This window comes from Bombina bombina, chromosome 3 (genome assembly GCF_027579735.1).
Source record: "Bombina bombina isolate aBomBom1 chromosome 3, aBomBom1.pri, whole genome shotgun sequence".
In the NCBI taxonomy this organism is placed as follows: Eukaryota; Metazoa; Chordata; class Amphibia; order Anura; family Bombinatoridae; genus Bombina; species Bombina bombina.
Window position 1 is genome coordinate 615,267,092 of NC_069501.1, and position 21,794 is coordinate 615,288,885.

Sequence of the window (21,794 nt, forward strand, 5' to 3'; positions counted from 1 at the left end):
CTTTCCTGTTCCTCGTGATCATATACCCCTTAATATCACCCCTTAACACAGCTTTGGCCGTTTCCCAAAAAACCTCGATTTTATCCAAGTGCCCCGAATTGAACCCACAGAACTCCTCCCACTTAACTAATAACCAGGACAAAAATCTTGGATCGTTATAGAGATACCTTGGATAGACAAATCTGGGAGATGAAATATCCCTCCTATCCTGGAAAGAGATACCTAAAGAGATGATAGCGTGGTCCGACACCAAGATCTCACCAATCTCAGCTTCCATTTTAACCGCTGGTAGAGACTCTGCAACTAAAAATAAATCTATACGTGAAAACGTTCTATGGGCTCTGGATTCGCAAGTAAAGTTCTGCAAATCTGGATTCAGCCTGCGCCATATGTCATGGACCTGTAACTTCTGGCAGAAACGTTGGAAGAGTTTTGCGCTTCTCCTATTCTCTAGAACATTTCTGCCTACCAGTCGATCCAATTCCGGGTGTAAAGTCATGTTAAAATCACCTCCAATGACTAAATTTTCTTTTACCAACGGAAACAATTTCCCCTTAATCTTATCCCAGAATTTCCTATCAAATTTATTAGGGCCATAAATATTACAGAGCACAAATTTTATGCCATTTATATGGATGTGCAAAATAATGAATCTGGCTTCTGGGTCCACTTCTGTGTGAGTAATCCTATAATCTAGGTTCTTATTTATGAGAAACACTACCCCACATTTCCTAGCTCCAGCGTTGGTGGAGACCACCTCACCTACCCACTTAATCTTAAGTTTTTTAGCCTCCTGTTCCACAAGGTGGGTTTCCTGGAGGAAAGAAATGTCGGGTTTATGTTTAGCTAGGAGTTTTACAATTAATTTGCGTTTAGCGGGCAAGAGATCCCCCCCACATTCCACAACGTTAACTTCAATTCCATGTACTATCCCACAAAGAGAACCCTAGAAATCCTGAGGGGGGGAGAGAAGCAGGGGGGGCAAAAAAAAACAAAAAAAAAAACCCATATAAAAGCGTACCTAAAACAAAAGCACAACACATTTTAATATACCAAACCAAACTTATAAAATCTGGGGTGAGAGGGAGTGAACTAGATCTCATTTATCTTTGAGAAACTCTTTCACCTCTCCCAGCTCAGTAAAGACTAGGCGCGCTCCCCTGTACTCAACTATTATTTTGGCCGGATAAACCATCCGCGCGTTAATTCCTTTGTCAATAATTTGGGTACAGAGGGGGGCCATTATCCTTCTCTTCGTTGAGGTTTCGACAGAGAAATCCTGAAACAGTAAAACTTTACTGTTCCCAAACATTAGAGGTTCCTGCAGTTTCTTAAACAGTTTCATCATTTCAATTTTGTCTTGAAAATTCAACACTTTGCATATACACATCCTACTCCTACTGTGTCCTGTACCTACATTTTTTTTGACCCCAACTCTATGAGCTCTCTCAATTACAATCGGTAACATTGATTGTGGGACACCAAGTTTCTGCGGGAGCGTGACCGAAGCAAACTTCAGTAGATCTTCAAACTCCGCTTCTTCCGGGAGACCCACAATCCGAATGTTGTTACGTCTCGCCCGGTCCTCAAAGTCGTCAAGACGACCCTGAAGATTGGTAATTTTAATATCCTGTTGGGATATTATATTTTCCTGTGTGCTAACTTGATCTTCCAGGTCAGAAATCCTATTTTCTGCCTCCTGCATTCTGTGTGCGAACTGTCTCACTTCAACTGACAGGGCAGTGATCTCAGATGAAATAGATCCCAACTCCTTTCTAATTAAGTCAAATTGCGGTGAAAATAATTCAGACAGCTGCGAAAATAGTGAGTGAGAGTCCACCACGCTGGTCACAGGTTCTACTGAAGTGTCTAAGCCAGGCTCAGCGGCTTTAGCTTTTTTATCCTTGGCTTTGACCGGCATTTTGGGAGAAGATTTCCCTTGCAAGAACTTATCCATATAACTTTATGTGAAATGGCACTAGACCAAAAGGAACACAAAGTGGGGTGGAAGGAAAATTACACATGTGTAAATAAAGGTAAGGGTAGAATACCCGACCCTCCTGTGCCAACAAAGACAAAGCCCTAGGAAACCCTGGGGGATTGAAGATACAAACTGTGAAAAAGTGAGAAGAGGGGAAAAAAGTAAGAAAACATGCCACACAATACAAGATCTGGGGGGGGGGGCCCGTGCCCCTCCTCGACTAAGTGAAAATAGGGCCCATACTTTTTAGGAGTATGCGTCCGTGCATACAAAGTGAATAGGAAGGGGACCAAGGAAAGAAGAAAGAGGAGAGGAAAAAAAAAAAAAAAAAAAAAAAAAAAAAATTTAAGACCCCTTTACAAGAGAAACGTTATATGAATGAGTTAATACAACTGCCCAAAAAAAAAAAAAAATACAACACTGACCAGCCCGGCTGAGCCCTCAAATAATTTTAATTACAGAAACTGCCTTTAATACTTAACAAAACCCAACCTTGTGTCAGGGGAACAATCTCTCTACCGACTTTGCCCTTACAGCCAAGCCTGATTTTAATAAATTCTTGTGTCCTAGAACTAATTAACCATGAGTTTCGTACACAGCTAACCAAGGAACAACCTTTAGATGGAAACCCTGAACTAAACTAAATTAGGAATAAACCTCCTATTAAGGAGTGTGCTTGCCACTAAAGAACTATGCACACTTCACTCTCCAATCGATAGATTAAATAAAGAAGGCACTTTTTCCAGAAAAAGACAGTGCAACAGTCATTCATTACCCATATAACTTACTGTCACCAAGTCAAGCAATAGCAATAGCATTCAAAGATATAACAGTTGCTTTACAATGACATCTGCCAATAAAGAAAATTTAGAAGCAGAACACAAATTATGCCATATTACTGCTCAAATGCATATAACACTAATGTTGTGGGTCCATAGATATCCGGATCCGTCTCTCTGTAGCTGTCTAAGCAAAAGAAATTAGCTTAAGCAGTCTCCCACATAAAGAGTTTATAATAGGCAGAGAACGAACAGTTTCCCACACACACTAGTCCAGGGCCAATTATCACCGGATAATGCAGCTTATTTTAACAAGGCATTAACACTCTGGCTGGGATGGAATGTCACTCCTACGAGCCAGGCTCTCTGAACACGACAGCCTTATAATACTAGCTAGGAAGTACAGGCACTGCAGAAATTTTACAAATAGCCGGATGACAAGGAGACATCAACCAGTGTAAAAAGAACACATAAGGTACCCTGTTTCCAGTGAAGAGACTCTAGACAGCCGGGAATAAAGGCGGCCCGCTACTTGACGAAACTCGGCTGCTGCGGATTTCTGTATCACCGCCTCAACTTTCACCTGTAAAAAAGCCGGCACACCAAGGATCAAAGGCATCTGCGTAGAAGCTGCGCTGCTCCACTACTCCTTTCCATGTTGTTAAACTCCCCACCAGGGGGGAATGACCGGTGAACCAGGACCAGGCCTTATAGTGAAGCAGCTCCGTGTATGCACCTCCGCTTATACTGTGCTCGAGTATACCTCCAGCCTTACTCCGGCCATCTATCGATTTACCCGCACACGGGTCTTTTCAGCGGCATTGAGATCCAGGTTGTGTCTAATTTGGGGACCAGCTTCACAGGAACAATGCTATGCCGGAGTTCTCCTTCTGGGCACCCTAGCCCAGTATAACGTGGCACCAAGGAGTTAGAGTCTGACCCCTAAAACGGCAGGTTGCCGGGCCACAGGACTCACTTGATAGTCGCCGGCGTTCCTCCAACACCCCTTTCCAAGTGCAGCTTGCCGAAAACAGGAATAAAAGATGACCAACTGCAATACAGTTGGAGCCGTAATGGGAACTTCCCTCTCTCGCGCAGGTCTAAGCCCTGCCGAGCGCCACACTCCAAACCTGGGCAGGCTTCCAGGTAAGTGGCGGAGAGCCGGGAGCTGATGGTGTCGGCGTCCTCTCACCACACCGGCATGCAGGTACTCTGCACAACTCCTCCCACCGGAAGTTCAACCAAATGGTCCGAGAGTATAACATTTTATGCAGATGTAAAAATCTTAGATAAAATGCCTCCTTGCATCTGGAAAGTCCTTGCATAAAGGGGCAGTAAACTGGAGTGTAATAATATATATATATATATATATATATATAAATGCATATGTGACAAAAGGGCACCTAACATTTGTGTATTGAGGAGGAAACATTTCTGCATTGTTTTAAATATAGAATTTCTACAGCATTGTCAAATAATCATAAATACACTGCTGCTAAAAAAAATGTTTTTATGGACCCCTGGCCCCATCATACAACTACTACCACACTGAAGTTACAATCCGAAATTGCACAAAGAAATAAAAAACATTTGCTAAGTAAGTCCTACCTCCTCTGCAAATGAAAGTGATCTGCCGTCTGACTCAACACACTGCACAAACAAAGTGCCAAGTCTGTCTCACAATGTGCATAGTGGTTTAGTGCACACTCAGAAATCCTCTCAAATGCTAATACTTTACTCCTTGTAATAACATTTCCCATGCTCAATTAGCACTCTGCTATAGTACCCACTGGTGGCTGCCAAAATTCTTTTTTAGTTCTTGCCTCATGGCCCCTGACAGGACTCACCCCTGTCACCCCCTGATGGTGGTGGCCCTGCATGAAAGAAAATGTTTGGGTTTCATGTCGCTTACATCCTATTTCTAATTACACTTTCATGTTCTTTTAAAATATTTGCAGATATTTAGATGGATACATTTTTAATAAGTAAAATGATAACTATCAAGAGGAATACTCCCAATACTATACTGTTTCACATTTAGTTTGGTATTCATCAAAGGCTGCATCTTCTTGAAGGAGAGCCTGAAAGATCAAATGTTTGAAATAAATATACAAAGAAACAAAAGCAAAAGGATGACAACTATTACAAAAGAATAATTTTAAACAAAATATCATACTTTGTGAGTAAAAATACCCCTCATTGGATCTGTTCATCGGTCAAGAAACTGCTGTGGGATCTGAATATAATATAAAATTGTAAAGTTTCTTTTATCACCACTAGATGGCGAAAAAGGAATAAAATGAAAACATTCTAGCTTTATCACAGGCAGCAATGTCAGACAATGACAATAAGGCGAAGGGAAAATGCACAATGGAACCTCCAGTCTATAGTGTATTATAGCGTGTTAAATCACAGAGAAAAACAAAACAAAAAACTGCTCAACACGTTATACCTCAATGATTATGGGGTATATTTAGGTCACCTGCAGGAAAACCCAGTTCTCATAATCTGCATACAAATGCATAAGCTACAAACAGTACTTAATAAACAACAACTCACAATTAATCCTAGAGAAAAACTGTAGAATTTAGGGAAAAAAAAATGTTTGTTTTTAAATAAGTGAATTGAGTAATTCCCAAAAAATCATATATAATGGTGATCAGCTTTTTATATTACTAGCTTTATATTTTAAATCTAATTAGGTATTTAAAAAAATATTTTCCATTTATTAAAAAATATTTAATTTTTTTGTTATCTGATGTATACAATGTGTGTGTTTATATGCAAAGCTAATTGGGAAAATGTCACTATAGTGGTTTGTGTATGTTCAAAATCTAGTTTATGCTATTTATGCTCTGTTACAAGGTTTTTTAAAGGGACATTAATGTCTAAATTAAACTGTCATGATTCAGATAGATCATGCAATTTGAAACTACTTTCCAGTTTATTTGTATGATCTAATCTTTTAGTCTCATGATATTTTTTGTTGAAAAGCATACCTAGGTAGGCCCAGGAGCAGTAATGCACTACTGTTGGCTTGCTGGTGATTGGTGGCTGCACATATATGGCTGTTGTCATTGGCTCACCTGATATGTTCCCATTAATGAATTGCTTCTCCTTCAACAAAGACTACAATGAGAATGAATCAAAACTGATGACAGAAGTTAATTGGAAAGTTGTTTAACCCCTTTGATACTGGTATTTTCAGAGAAAAACTTGCCCAAAATACCAGAGAACTTATAGCATTTTTGCTATCACTCCATTTAAACAGAAATAGAGCCTTTTTTATGGACTTGTTATTTTATGTTTAAATATTTTTATTGAGATTATAACATCATATAACATCACATTGGTTTACCACCTGTGTCACGAGCAGTTTAGTGGTAAGGTCATTATACAAATAGCTGGAATGAAGCTAACAGTTTTACAATTATCCAGGTGGATTTGAAATTTGTTTTCTCAAAGTAACTTTTTAAGAAACCTATAACATAGGAAATTACAAACATATCTAACTATAACAGGATAAAAACAAGAAGACCCCAAGTTATATTCTAAAAGTTTTCTCTGATTCACCTTGTATCTAACTTGGGTTAGAGATACTAAGGCCCCAGTGAGCCCAAGATAGAAAGAAAGAAAAAAGAAAGGAAAAGAAAAAAGATTTGCTTTAGTTGCCGAGAATTACCTCCTTGTTTGTCCCCCCCCCACGGGTCAGCGGTTGTCGGTACCGTCTCCCAACCAACAAGTAGAAGGCTGGATTTAGGTGCCAGGTCTGTTGTTTAGTGTCCAGTAAAACCAGATCTTCTCGAATTGTGTTTGTGTGTCCAGTACCTGTGATGCAGACTCATACATTCGGTATGTTAGGGATATCCTATTTAAAATCTCTTCCCAGGGGGGGGGGCGAAACTTTCCAGTATTTTGCAATACTCACTCTGGTGACTGTGCATATGATTTTGATAGGACTTGTTATTTTAAAGGGTCATAAACCCCAAATGTTTGTTTCATGGTTCAGATAGAGCATACAATTTTAAACAACTTTTGTATGTACTTCTATTATGAAATTTTATTATTATTTGTTATCCTTTGTTGAAAAGCAAGAAGGTAAGTTCATGTGTCTGCAGCACTATATGACAACAGTTTTGCAACAATGTTATATATTAGCAACAGCACTAGATGGCAGCTTTATTTCCTGTCATGTAGTTACCTACCTAGATATCTCTTCAACAAAGAATAACATGAGAATGAAGCAAATTTGATACTAGAAGTAAATTGGAATTGTATTCTATATCTGAATTGTGAAAGAAAAATTGTGTGTTTCATGTCCCTTTAATTAATTATTTCCCACCTCCCTCCCAAACTGCTCCCTAACCCTCCCCCCTCTAAATAGTCATCGCCAACTTAGGTACTGTCAGCTGTCTGCCAGTACCCAGTTTACATTTATTTATTAATAAAGAATTTTTCTGTAGTGTAGGGGTGCCCCTCACTCTTCGTACCTCCCCTCCCCTCCAAGTGATCGTGTGTAGGCCCCCTCTAATTAGCCCCTTTGCCACAATGTAGGGAACCATCCCTCCCTCTCACCTAATATTTTTTTTCTGTAGCTTAGGTAACCCCCCTGCCCTTCCCCCTTTGGCGATGGGCCACTCATCTGCCTCCCTCCTTTTCTCCCACACCACACACAGCACCACCGCAGCAGATACTAACAGTGCCACTGTCTTTATTAACCATCTTCCTCGGCGGAAGTCTCTGGACCTCAGCATGTGCCACAGTGTTGGATGTAGGTACTACTTATTGCAGTATGCTGGGCAAAGTACAGTGTGTATCTACGTCCTATTAAAATTGTATGCCCTGTCTGAATCATGAAAGGAAAATGTTGGGTTTTATGTCCCTTTAAAAGATGATAAGAAAGGAGAAATACATTTCAAAACTTTTTTTTATAAATCATTTTTATTGGATTTTACATATTACATAACATTGAATCAGTAGCAATATGTAACAGTACAAAATGTGAAACTTGCCAGGTACACAGATTGATAGAATATACATATTATGTTTATACAATAAAAAATATAAGAGATTATTATTAAGATAACTTGGTTTTACCCAGTAGCTTTATAATACACACTTTGTCTCTAAAAGCTAGAGAGACTTCTTTGTTCAATCAACACAATACATGTTGTTAGAGAGCATTATATAAACCTCGCTTGTAGTCTGTGTGAGTTATTATTCTGGTTGGGATATGTTAGGGCTGTATAGCAAAGCACTTGTGGAGCATTGAACATGTTAATATAGAGTATGTATTCAAAGAAAGGACGCCTACCAGGAGGCCAAGTAAGTATATACAGTAAGAAGGGTGCGTCTAGAACTAGAAAATGGGTTGAATAAGATAAATAAAATAAATATATAAATAAACGTTGGTGCAGATGATTAAAAAAAAGGGAAGGTAAGAGTCAAGGGGTAGTGCCATAACTATTATTTATGTACCCACGTGTTGCGAGTTTATTTAGGAGTAAATACTAATCCTATTATTAATCTCTGCTGGCCTGGGCCACTCCCCAACCACATTGCCTTCAAGTCTCCCAGCACAAATAGTGGAGAACTATTCTTTTTGTATCTGCAAAGAAACTACTTTCCATGGATTCTAGATGACCCATTATATCAGTCACTGGGTACCATTTAGGGCATTGGGGTTTACTCCAGTTTCTGGCAATGACCGTTTTAACTGCCATAAAGATATAGATAATTAGATTTATAACGTCCAGAATTCGTCCCTTCCTTACTCAAAATACTACAAAAATACTTATTCATTCCCTCATCCTGTCACGCATTGATTATTGCAATCTACTCTTAAATGGCCTTCCAAAACACCGCCTCTCCTCCCTCCAATCTATTATGAATGCTTCTGCTAGACTCATCTACCTAAGTCGACGATCTACATCAGCTGCTCCGCTCTGCCAGTCTCTACACTGGCTCCCCATACACTCCAGAATACAGTTTAAAGTATTAACCCTAACTTACAAAGCACTCAACAGTCTAACTCCCAACTATATCTCCTCTCTCATCGTGAAATACTCCCCATCCCGTCCTCTTCGATCAAACTCTGACCTACGTCTCTACACTCCTGTTATCTCTACATCCCACTCCCGCCTCCAAGACTTCGCACGTGCTGCTCCTGTCCTCTGGAACTCTCTACCCCGCTCCATCAGACTGTCTCCAACCTTGTATAGCTTCAGAAGATCCTTGAAAACCCACCTATTCAGAGAGGCTTATCATCTCTCCTCCATCCCGCATCCGAACCAAGCTAATACATGTACATGAACTGCCTGACTCACTGCTGCAAATACAACCGATGTAACAAGCTACCCCAACCTTATGTCTCTGCACCCTAAACCTATAGACTGTGAGCTCTCCGGAGCAGGGCCCTCTTCATCCTGTGCTAGATTTGTTTAGTCTTGTTATGTTTTGTATTGTATCACAGATCTTTGTCATTGTATACCCCCATCATTGTACCCAGCGCTACGGAATTTGGCGCGCTATACAAATAAATGATAATAATAATAATAATAAATAATAACATGTTTGGGGATATTATCTGGAAAGAGGTGGAATAGTCCCATTTGAAAAATTAGCCATACCGACAACCCCTAGTTTAGAACAAAAGAAAAAAGCCCTCGCCCAAAGTCTGCATATTTTAGGGCAATCCCACCACATGTGCAAGGGTGTGCCAACTCTAACACAGCCTCTCCAGCACATTGGTGAATGTACTTTAGAAATTTAAAAAAGCCGAAGAGGAGTTAAGTGCCATTGTGTTAGGATTTTGAAGTAGACTTTGTAGGTAGTGATGTCCCGAACTGTTCGCCCGCGAACGGTTCACAGCGAACATAGGTTGTTTGCGTTCGCGTTTGTGGGCGAACACATGGCTCCGCCCCTATGTGTCATCATTGTGTAAACTTTGACCCTTTATGTCACAGCCGCCTGACACATTAGAGCCAATCAACATCAGACACTCCCTCACAGACACTCCCAGCTACTCGGAATCCGCCATTTTAGACTCATAACGACCTTGCTTTTTTAATGAGAGGACGTGTTGTGTTTTTGCTCCTGACATTAATAGGAAAAACATAGCTAGACTAGTGTATTTACAGTCCAGAAGGACTCCACTCATCTCTGCTGCAAGCACAGCACCCCAAAAAGCCCTTTTTAGGGCTATATTTCGTGCCGTTTTTTTTTTTTTTTTTTTTATTAGCATTTGCCTGGCTTTCAGCTGTGTGTTTAAGGCTCACAGCATATGCTGTGACTACTGCCAACACTGATATCTCCCTAACAACATTAGTTTAAATTTAACTAACCCAAAAATATAATTATTTTTCTAGTGTAATTTTTTTTCATTTTCTATCAGGCCAGTGTCACACAGCATATACTCTGGTTCATTGCTCTGTGCCAGCCAGCAGCCAGCAGTGTTAATATCCGTTTATAACATTATTTTTAATTTTAAAAAAAAACACAAAAAAATATTTTTCTAGTGTAATCTAATTACATTTACTATCATGCCTGCGTCTGTCAGGCTCACTCAGCATTAATATACCTCTTTTTTTTCAGTCTTTTGGTTAATTGGTCTGTGCCAGGCAGCCACCCAGCACTCATATCTATTTTTCTTTCACCTTAATTTTAATATATATATATATATAAAAAAAAAGTTTAAATTTGTTTGCTAGTGTAATCTAATATAATTTTCTATCCGGCCTGTGTGTTTTGCTGATATAGAGAGCCTACTGTGTTTACTTGCTGCCCTCCCTAGTCTATGAGCCACGACTCATATGTGTTTAACCTTTTTTTAATTTCCCCCCCAAAAAAATAATTTCAATCATTTTTCTAGTGTAATCTAATAGTATTTTCTATCAGGCGTGTGTGTATCCGACATACAGAGCCTACTGTTTTTAATAGCTGCCCTTCCAAGGCTATCAGCCACGACTCATATGTATGTGCTTAACCTTTTTCTTAAAATTTCCAAAAAAAAGTCTTTAAATCATTATGCTAGTGTAATCTAAGTGTCTAACTGTCTATCTGACTTACACAGCATACTGTTGTTATAATTGCTGCCCTACGTAGCAGCCAGCCAGTGCGACCACTCATAGAGTCATATGTGCATTGCACTTCTTAACATAATTTTAATATTAAAATCTAAAATTTTAAAATATTTTGCTAGTGTAATGTAACTTAATTTTCTATCAGTCCTGTGTTTTTGTCACTTACACAGCATACTGTGTTAAATTGCTGCCCTACCTACCATCCACAACTCATATCTGCCAGCCTGTCTGCCAGGCCCAAGTAGCCAATTAGTGGCACCAATCACAATTCTTGTAACAGTAATAAAAAATAAAAAAAACATAATTTTTTGGACTGCAAATATTCAGTCTCCTAGGGCCATTGAATTTCATTTACCTCCTGCCTGCCACTGCCAGCCTATTGTGCCAGGCCGTCTAGCCAACTATTTACACCAATCATAATTGTTGTCACAGTCAGACAGTATAGTTATTAATTTAAATAAAAAAAATTTTTAGTGTTGATCTTAATCCTCAGTTTGCTCGTGCCTTTGAATTTCACTTTTCTACAGCCTTCCAAGCCTGTGTGCCAGGCCTACTTAAAAAATATTTACACCAATCATATTTGTTGTGACAGTATTCTAATAATTAAAAATTAAAATTTTTGGTAATAGTTGCTGTGATTTGAATCGTCAGTTTGCTGGTGCCATTGAATAGCACTTTCCTCCTGCCTTGCAGCCTGCTGTGAGCCAGGCCCACCTAGCCAATTGTTGTCAGCAATCATATTTCTGTTAACAGTATTGCAAAAATTGTCAATCATCACTGTTTAGACTGTCAGTAATCAGTCTCCTAGTGTCCTTGAATTGCATCTCCCTCCTGCCTGCCATCCTTTTGTGCCAGGCCGTCTTGCCAACTATTTACACCAATCCAAATTTTTTGTCACAGTATAGTTACTAACTAAAATTAAAAAAATCTTTATTGTTGATGATCTTAACCCTCAGTTTGCTCGTGCCTTTGAATTGCACTTTTCTACAGCCTTCCAAGCCTGTGTGCCAGGCCTACTTAAAAAATATTTACACCAATCATATTTGTTGTGACAGTATTCTAATAATTAAAAATTTAAATTTTTGGTAATAGTTGCTGTGATTTGAATCGTCAGTTTGCTGGTGCCATTGAATAGCACTTTCCTCCTGCCTTGCAGCCTGCTGTTAGCCAGGCCCACCTAGCCAATTGTTGTCAGCAATCATATTTCTGTTAACAGTATTGCAAAAATTGTCAATCATCACTGTTTAGACTGTCAGTAATCAGTCTCCTAGTTTCCTTGAATTGCATCTCCCTCCTGCCTGCTATCCTTTTGTGCCAGGCCGTCTTGCCAACTATTTACACCAATCCAAATTTTTTGTCACAGTATAGTTACTAATTAAAATTAAAAAAATCTTTATTGTTGATGATCTTAATCCTCAGTTTGCTCGTGCTTTTGAATTTCACTTTTCTACAGCCTTCCAAGCCTGTGTGCCAGGCCTACTTAAAAATATTTACACCAATCATATTTGTTGTGACAGTATTCTAATAATTAAAAATTAAAATTTTTGGTAATAGTTGCTGTGATTTGAATCCTCAGTTTGCTGGTGCCATTAAATAGCACTTTCCTCCTGCCTTGCAGCCTGCTGTGAGCCAGGCCCACCTAGCCAATTGTTGTCAGCAATCATATTTCTGTTAACAGTATTGCAAAAATTGTCAATCATCACTGTTTAGACTGTCAGTAATCAGTCTCCTAGTGTCCTTGAATTGCATCTCCCTCCTGCCTGCCATCCTTTTGTGCCAGGCCGTCTTGCCAACTATTTACACCAATCCAAATTTTTTGTCACAGTATAGTTACTAATTACAATTAAAAAAATCTTTATTGTTGATGATCTTAACCCTCAGTTTGCTCGTGCCTTTGAATTGCACTTTTCTACAGCCTTCCAAGCCTGTGTGCCAGGCCTACTTAAAAAATATTTACACCAATCATATTTGTTGTGACAGTATTCTAATAATTAAAAATTAAAATTTTTGGTAATAGTTGCTGTGATTTGAATCGTCAGTTTGCTGGTGCCATTGAATAGCACTTTCCTCCTGCCTTGCAGGCTGCTGTGAGCCAGGCCCACCTAGCCAATTGTTGTCAGCAATCATATTTCTGTTAACAGTATTGCAAAAATTGTCAATCATCACTGTTTAGACTGTCAGTAATCAGTCTCCTAGTTTCCTTGAATTGCATCTCCCTCCTGCCTGCCATCCTTTTGTGCCAGGCCGTCTTGCCAACTATTTACACCAATCCAAATTTTTTGTCACAGTATAGTTACTAATTAAAATTAAAAAAATCTTTATTCTTGATGATCTTAATCCTCAGTTTGCTCGTGCCTTTGAATTTCACTTTTCTACAGCCTTCCAAGCCTGTGTGCCAGGCCTACTTAAAAAATATTTACACCAATCATATTTGTTGTGACAGTATTCTAATAATTAAAAATTAAAATTTTTGGTAATAGTTGCTGTGATTTGAATCCTCAGTTTGCTGGTGCCATTGAATAGCACTTTCCTCCTACCTTGCAGCCTGCTGTGAGCCAGGCCCACCTAGCCAATTGTTGTCAGCAATCATATTTCTGTTAACAGTATTGCAAGAATTGTCAATCATCACTGTTTAGACTGTCAGTAATCAGTCTCCTAGTGTCCTTGAATTGCATCTCCCTCCTGCCTGCCATCCTTTTGTGCCAGGCCGTCTTGCCAACTATTTACACCAATCCAAATTTTTTGTCACAGTATAGTTACTAATTACAATTAAAAAAATCTTTATTGTTGATGATCTTAACCCTCAGTTTGCTCGTGCCTTTGAATTGCACTTTTCTACAGCCTTCCAAGCCTGTGTGCCAGGCCTGCTTAAAAAATATTTACACCAATCATATTTGTTGTGACAGTATTCTAATAATTAAAATTTAAATTTTTTGGTAATAGTTGCTGTGATTTGAATCGTCAGTTTGCTGGTGCCATTGAATAGCACTTTCCTCCTGCCTTGCAGCCTGCTGTGAGCCAGGCCCACCTAGCCAATTGTTGTCAGCAATCATATTTCTGTTAACAGTATTGCAAAAATTGTCAATCATCACTGTTTAGACTGTCAGTAATCAGTCTCCTAGTGTCCTTGAATTGCATCTCCCTCCTGCCTGCCATCCTTTTGTGCCAGGCCGTCTTGCCAACTATTTACACCAATCCAAATATTTTGTCACAGTATAGTTACTAATTACAATTAAAAAAATCTTTATTGTTGATGATGTTAACCCTCAGTTTGCTCGTGCCTTTGAATTGCACTTTTCTACAGCCTTCCAAGCCTGTGTGCCAGGCCTACTTAAAAAATATTTACACCAATCATATTTGTTGTGACAGTATTCTAATAATTAAAAATTAAAATTTTTGGTAATAGTTGCTGTGATTTGAATCGTCAGTTTGCTGGTGCCATTGAATAACACTTTCCTCCTGCCTTGCAGCCTGCTGTGAGCCAGGCCCACCTAGCCAATTGTTGTCAGCAATCATATTTCTGTTAACAGTATTGCAAAAATTGTCAATCATCACTGTTTAGACTGTCAGTAATCAGTCTCCTAGTGTCCTTGAATTGCATCTCCCTCCTACCTGCCATCCTTTTGTGCCAGGCCGTCTTGCCAACTATTTACACCAATCCAAATATTTTGTCACAGTATAGTTACTAATTACAATTAAAAAAATCTTTATTGTTGATGATCTTAATCCTCAGTTTGCTCGTGCCCTAGAATAGCACTTTTCTACAGCCTTCCAAGCCTGTGTGCCAGGCCTACTTAAAAAATATTTACACCAATCATATTTGTTGTGACAGTATTCTAATAATTAAAAATTAAAAGTTTTGGTAATAGTTGCTGTGATTTGAAACCTCAGTTTGCTGGTGCCATTGAATAGCACTTTCCTCCTGCCTTGCAGCCTGCTGTGAGCCAGGCCCACCTAGCCAATTGTTGTCAGCAATCATATTTCTTTTAACAGTATTGCAAAAATTGTCAATCATCACTGTTTTGAGATTGCATCTCCCTCCTGCCTGCCATCCTTTTGTGCCAGGCCGTCTTGCCAACTATTTACACCAATCCTAATTGTTGTCACAGTATAGTTACTAATTAAAATAAAAAAAATCTTGATTGTTGATCTTAATCCTCATTTTGCTTGTGCCATTGAATTGCACTTTTCTACTGCCTGCCAGCCTGTGTGCCAGGCCCAACTATCCAATTAGTGCTAGCAATCATATTTCTTCTAACAGTATTGCAAAATTTGTCAATCAACACTGTTTTTACTGTCAATCTGCAGTCTACTAGTGCCCTTGAATTGCATTTTCCTCCTGCCTGTGTGCCAGTCCCAACTAGCCAATTAGTGCCACCACTCATATTTATTGTAACAGGATTGGAATTTTTGTTAATCATAACTGTTTTGACTGTGATTCTTCAGTCTCCTAGTGCCATTGAATTGCAGTTTCCTTTCTCCCAGCGTGTGTGCCAGACAGGCTCATTTGCCAAATAGTGCCAAACAATCATATTTGTTGCCACAGTACTAGTAATATTTCAAAAAATTAACAATTTGTGATTTTTAAAACATCTGTCTTTTTTGTTGTTGTCAGTCTCACAGCGTATACTGTGCCCACTTTCACAGTGCCACCACTCAATTGGTGTAATAGTATTGTAATAGTATTGTTAGTGTCCATTTAAAAAAAAATGACAGGCAGAGGCAGGCCACCCCGTGGTCGTGGTCGTGGTGCTGTGATTCCTTTAGACCCTACAAATATGCACATTGTTCAGACGCCGGGTGCCAGGGGGGATGCAAAAACTTCTGAGGAGGACCTAGTTGAATGGCTAACACAGGAAACCCAATCTTCTTCAGCTTCCGCTGCTAGTCCTCCTAACCTTGACGCACCATCTAAGTCCAGCTGTGCTTTGGGCAGGTCTCAAGTGACCAGTGCCACTCCGCCGCCTGTCGCCACCACCAACACTAGCACCACAGCCGCTTCACTTGATCTGTCACAGGAGTTATTGACACATCATTTTGAAGAAATGAGTGATGCGCAACCATCATTGACAGAGGATGTAGATAATAGTGATCAGTCTCAGTCAGGCAGCATTACCGACATGGAGGTACGGTGTGATGATGATGATGTTGTACCCGCTGCTGCTTCCTTTCTTGATGTTTCAGATACAAGTGAAGCGGTTGATGATGATGTGTCGGTGGATGTCACGTGGGTGCCTGCTAGAAGAGAAGAAGAAGAGGGGGAAAGTTCAGATGGGGAGACAGAGAGGAGGAGGAGGAGGAGGAGACGATTTGGAAGCACGGGGAGGTCGTCTCAAGGAGCTAGTGGCACAGTCAGACAGCATGCATCGTCACCAGGGGTCAGCCAGACAGCCCGCCGACGCCCATCAACGCATGCTGTTGCCACCACCAGAATGCCATCATCGCAGAGCTCAGCAGTGTGGCATTTTTTTTGTGTGTCTGCCTCTGACAACAGCGATGCCATTTGCAACCTGTGCCAAAAGAAACTGAGTCGTGGGAAGTCCAACAGCCACCTAGGTACAACTGCTTTGCGAAGGCACATGGTCTCCCATCACAAAGGCCGATGGGAAGAACACATGAGTAGAAGCAGCACACAAAGTGAAAGCCGCCCTCCTCCTCCTGCTCCAGCATCTTCAGCCACGTCAACCAGTGCTGTCCTCCTTGCCGCCTCTCAACCATCCTCCACTCAGTCTCTCTTACGTAGCAGTTCCTGGTCATCTGCCCACAGTCAGGTGTCTGTCAAGGACATGTTTGAGCGTAAGAAGCCAATTTCTCAAAGTCACCCCCTTGCCCGGCGTCTGACAGCTGGCTTGTCTGAACTCTTAGCCCGCCAGCTTTTACCATACAAGCTGGTGGAGTCTGATGCTTTCAAAAAAATTGTATCTATTGGGACACCGCAGTGGAAGGTACCTGGCAGAAATTTCTTTTCACAAAAGGCAATCCCAAACCTGTACTCTGTTGTGAGAAAGGAAGTTATGGCATGTCTGGCACACAGCGTTGGGGCAAGGGTCCATATGACCACGGATAGCTGGTCTGCAAAGCATGGTCAGGGCAGGTATATCACCTACACTGCGCATTGGGTAAACCTGCTGACTTCTGACAAGCATGGAATGCGTGGCTCTGCAGAAGAGTTGGTGACACCGCCACAACTTGCAGGCAGGCCTGCTGCTACCTCCTCTACTCCTCCTACTCCATCCTCTTCCATAACCTCTTCCTCGGCTGAGTCCTCTTCAACTTCTGCGTCTTGCTCCACATCTATGGCACCCCCCCAGCTCCCCAGGTACTATGCTACATCCCGGGTACGGCAGTGTCACGCCGTCTTGGGGTTGACTTGCCTGAAAGCGGAGAGTCACACCGCACCAGCACTCCTGACCGCCCTGAACGCACAGGTGGATCAGTGGCTGACTCCGCACCAACTGGAGATTGGCAAGGTTGTTTCTGACAATGGAAGTAATTTGGTGGCGGCATTGAAATTGGGCAAGTTGACACATGTGCCGTGCATGGCACATTTGTGTAATCTGATTGTACAACGATTTGTCCATAAGTACCCAGGCTTACAGGACGTCCTGAAGCAGGCCAGGAAGGTGTGTGGCCATTTCAGGCATTCCTACATGGCCATGGTGCACTTGTCTGATATCCAGCGTCGAAACAACCTGCCAGTGAGGCGCTTGATTTGCGACAGCCCGACACGGTGGAATTCAACACTCCTAATGTTTGACCGCCTGCTCCAACAAGAAAAAGCTGTTAATGAGTATTTGTATGACCGGGGTGCTAGGCCAGCCTCTGGGGAGCTGGGGATATTTTTGCCAAATTACTGGACGCTCATGCGCAATGCCTGTAGGCTCATGCGTCCTTTTGAGGAGGTGACAAACCTTGTCAGTCGCACCGAAGGCACCATCAGCGACATCATACCATTTGTTTTCTTCCTGGAGCGTGCCCTGCGAAGAGTGCTGGATCAGGTAGTAGATGAGCGTGAAGAGGAAGCGGAAGAGTTGTGGTGTCCATCACCCCCGCAAACAGCCGAATCAGCATTGCTTGCTGGACCTGCGGCAACGCAGGAAGAGGATTGTGAGGAAGAGGAGTCAGAGGAGGAATGTGGCTTTGGGGAGGATGAGGAGGAGGAAGACCGAGCACAACAGTCATCCCAGGGTGCTCGTTGTTGTCACCTCTCTGGTACCCGTTGTGTTGTACGTGGTTGGGGGGAAGAAGATACCATCAGTGAGATCAGTGAGGAGGAGGAACGCGACATGATTAGCTCAGCATCCAACCTTGTTCAAATGGGTTCTTTCATGCTGTCGTGCCTGTTGAGGGACCCTCGTATAAAAAAGCTGAAGGAGAACGACCTGTACTGGGTGTCCACGCTCCTCGACCCCCGGTATAAGCATAAAGTGCCTGAAATGTTACCAAATTCCCGCAAGTCAGAAAGGATGGAGCATTTTCATAATAAATTAAAAACTATGCTTTACACAGCGTATAAGGGTGATGTCACAGCACCACGGGAATGTAACAGGGGAAGAGATGAAATTAATCCTCCTCCTCCCACGACCACGGCGGCAAGGACCGGGCGCTTTCCTGACGTCTTGTTGATGGAGGACATGCGTACCTTTTTAACTCCCATGCACCATCAGAGCCTTTCGGGATCCAGCCTTAGAGAAAGACTCAACCGACAGGTAGCAGACTACCCAGCTTTAACTGCGGATCTCGACACTCTCAGGAGCGATGGACCCCTTGACTACTGGGTGTGCAGGCTGGACTTGTGGCCTGAGCTATCCCAATTTGCAATGGAACTTCTGGCCTGCCCCGCTTCAAGTGTCCTGTCCGAAAGGACTTTTAGTGCAGCAGGAGGTTTTGTCACTGAGAAGAGAAGTCGCCTAGGTCAAAAAAGCCTTGACTATCTCACTTTTATAAAAATGAATGAGGGCTGGATCCTGAAGGGACTGACATTGGGCGATACATTTGAATAAAAAACTACTGATGATGATATGAGCTGGCTTGGGCTACAACTGGTACACAGGCTGGCATTTTTTTTTTGGTTATAAAGACGGAGGACTTGCTTGACTTATCCGCCAACAACTAGTGTTCAAGCCACGAGCTTTTAGGGCACTTTATAAATGTTTTACAAACATCGATTTTTCTGGCCGCTGCTATAGCAGTTGCTACAACAATACCCCAATTTTTCAGTCATTTGTACATTCCTAATTTTTCTGACCTCTTCTGCATCTCTGTGGGTACAAAACTCAAATAAAAAAAATAAGGCACATAACACTAGTGATTAAACTGTTACAAATTGTACAACTTTACACACCACTCATATCCGGTGGACCATTCAATTGAACGCAAAATGCAACAAATTTGAAAGAGTAGGACTGACCAAGCATCTTTATCCGTCTCTTGGTTGCTCTAAATTATCTCCGTGTTCCATCTATGCCATACCTGTACTCTATTGTGCAAAAGGGTGGCATATGTTGTGTTTCATGCTGTTGTGCCTGTTGCGGGTCGTGCCCATGATATAAAAAGGCTGAAGGAGAACAACCTGTAGTAATGGGTGCCCCATCCAGTTTTTAGAAAAATGTTCCTGGTTCCTAATTATCTTTGGGTTTCTAAAATGGATGCCATACCTGTACGCTTGTGCAAAAGGATGGCATATGTGGTGGTGTTTCCTGCAGTTGTTTCTGTTGAGGGTGCTGGACCCTCTTATAAAAAATCTGAAGGAGAACGACCTGGAGTGGGAGTCCAAGCATGGTTTTTGGGGCTATTTCACTTTTACAAACAATTATCTGTGGGTTTCACAAATCAATGCCGTACCAGTACTCTATTGTTCCAAAGTATGCCATATGTTCTCTTTCCTGCTGGTATTTTGTTTGAGGGTCCTGGACACTCTTATAAAAAGGCCTAAGGTGAAAGAGGTGTACTGGGTGTCCACTCATTTTTATTTTCTATTTCTCATTTTACCAAAATTATCTCTGGTTTTGTAAAATCAATGCCGTACCTGTAATCTATTTTTCAAAAGGATGCCATATGTCCTATTTCATGCTGTTCTTTCTGTTGAGGCTCCGGGACACTCTTATAAAAAGGACTAAGGATAAAGAAGTGTACTGGGTGTTCAATCAATGTTTTTTTTCTATTTCCCGGGTCATATAACTGATCTCTGTGTTTCTAAAATCAATGCCTTTCCTGTAATCTAATTTTCAAAAGTATGCCATATGTCCTCTTTCCTGCTGGTGTTTTTTTTGAGGGTCCAGGACCCTCTTATAAAAAAGCCTAAGGAGAAAGAGGTGTACTGGGTGTCCATTGAATAATTTTTTTGATTCAAATTTACATTTGCAAAAAATTATCTATGGGTTTCTAAAATCAATGCCTTTCCTGTACTCTTACTCTATTGTTCAAAAGTATGCCATATGTCCCCTTTCCTGCTGGTGTTTTGTTTGAGGGTCCTGGACCCTCTTATAAAAAGGCCTAGGGAGAAAGAATTGTACTGGGTGTCCATCCAATAAATTTTTTTGATTCAAATTCACGGTTGCAACAAATTATCCACGGGTTTCTAAAATCAATGCCTTTCCTATAATCTTTTTTTCACAAAGGATGCCATATGTCCTCTTTCCTACTGCTGGTTTTGTTGAGTGTCCTGGAGCCTCTGCTAAAAAGGCTGAAAGATAAAGAAGTGAACTGGGTGTCTATTCAATGTTTTTTTAGATTTCCCGTTTGTAACAAATTTTTTCTGTCTTTCTAAAATCAATGCCTTTCCTGTAATCTATTTTTCAAAAGGATGCCATATGTCCTCTTTCATGCTGTTCTTTCTGTTGAGGCTCCAGGACACTCTTCTAAAAAGGCCTAAGGATAAAGAAGTGTACTGGGTGTATAATCTATGTTTTTTTAGATTTCACGGTTGCAACTAATGATCTCTGTGTTTCTAAAATCAATGCCTTTCCTGAAATCTAATTTTCTAAAGGATGCCATATGTCCTCTTTCATGCTGCTGGTTTTGTGGAGGGTCCTGTAGCCTCTGCTAAAAAGGCCTAAGGATAAATAAGTGTACTTGGTGTATAATCGAAGTTTTTTGCGATTTCACGGTTGCAACTAATGATCTCTGTTTCTAAAATCAATGCCTTTCCTGTAATCTAATTTTCTAAAGGATGCCATATGTCCTCTTTCATGCTGCTGGTTTTGTGGAGGGTCCTGGAGCCTCTGCGAAAAAGGCCTAAGGATAAATAAGTGTATTTGGTGTATAATCCAATTTTTTTAGAGATTGCACGGTTGCAACAAATTATCTCCGGGTTTCTAAAATCAATGCCTTTCCTGTAATCTATTAGTCACAAGGATGCCATATGTCCTCTTTCATGCTGTTGTTTCTGTTGATGCTACGGGAGACTCTTCTAAAAAGGCCTAAGGATAAAGAAGTGTACTGGGTGTATAATCTATGTTTTTTTAGATTTCACGTTTGCAAAAAATTATCCACGGGTTTCTAAAATCAATACCTTTCCAGTAATCTATTATTCACAAGGATGCCATATGTACTTTTTGATGCTGTTGTTTCGGTTGAGGCTCCGGGAGCCTCTTATTAAAAAGGCCTAATGAAAAATAAGTGTACTGGGTGTCTAATCAATGTTTTTTTCGATTTACCGGTTGCAACTAATGATCTCTGAGTTTCTGAAATCAATGCCTTTCCTATAATCATTTTTTCAAAAGGATGCCATATGTCCTCTTTGCTGCTGCTGGTTTTGTCGACGGTCCTGGAGCCTCTGCTGCGCATAATAAAGAAAAAAAAATTAATTTAACTTGACTTAATAACTGAAGCATGACTTCAGGAGTCAGGTGTGGTCGTAGGTAGTGGTTGTTGTTAGCAGATTATTTTTATTGCAAATTGCAATTGCCACAGCGTGCATAAAATGTACGTCACTAGTCCAAATTTTAATAT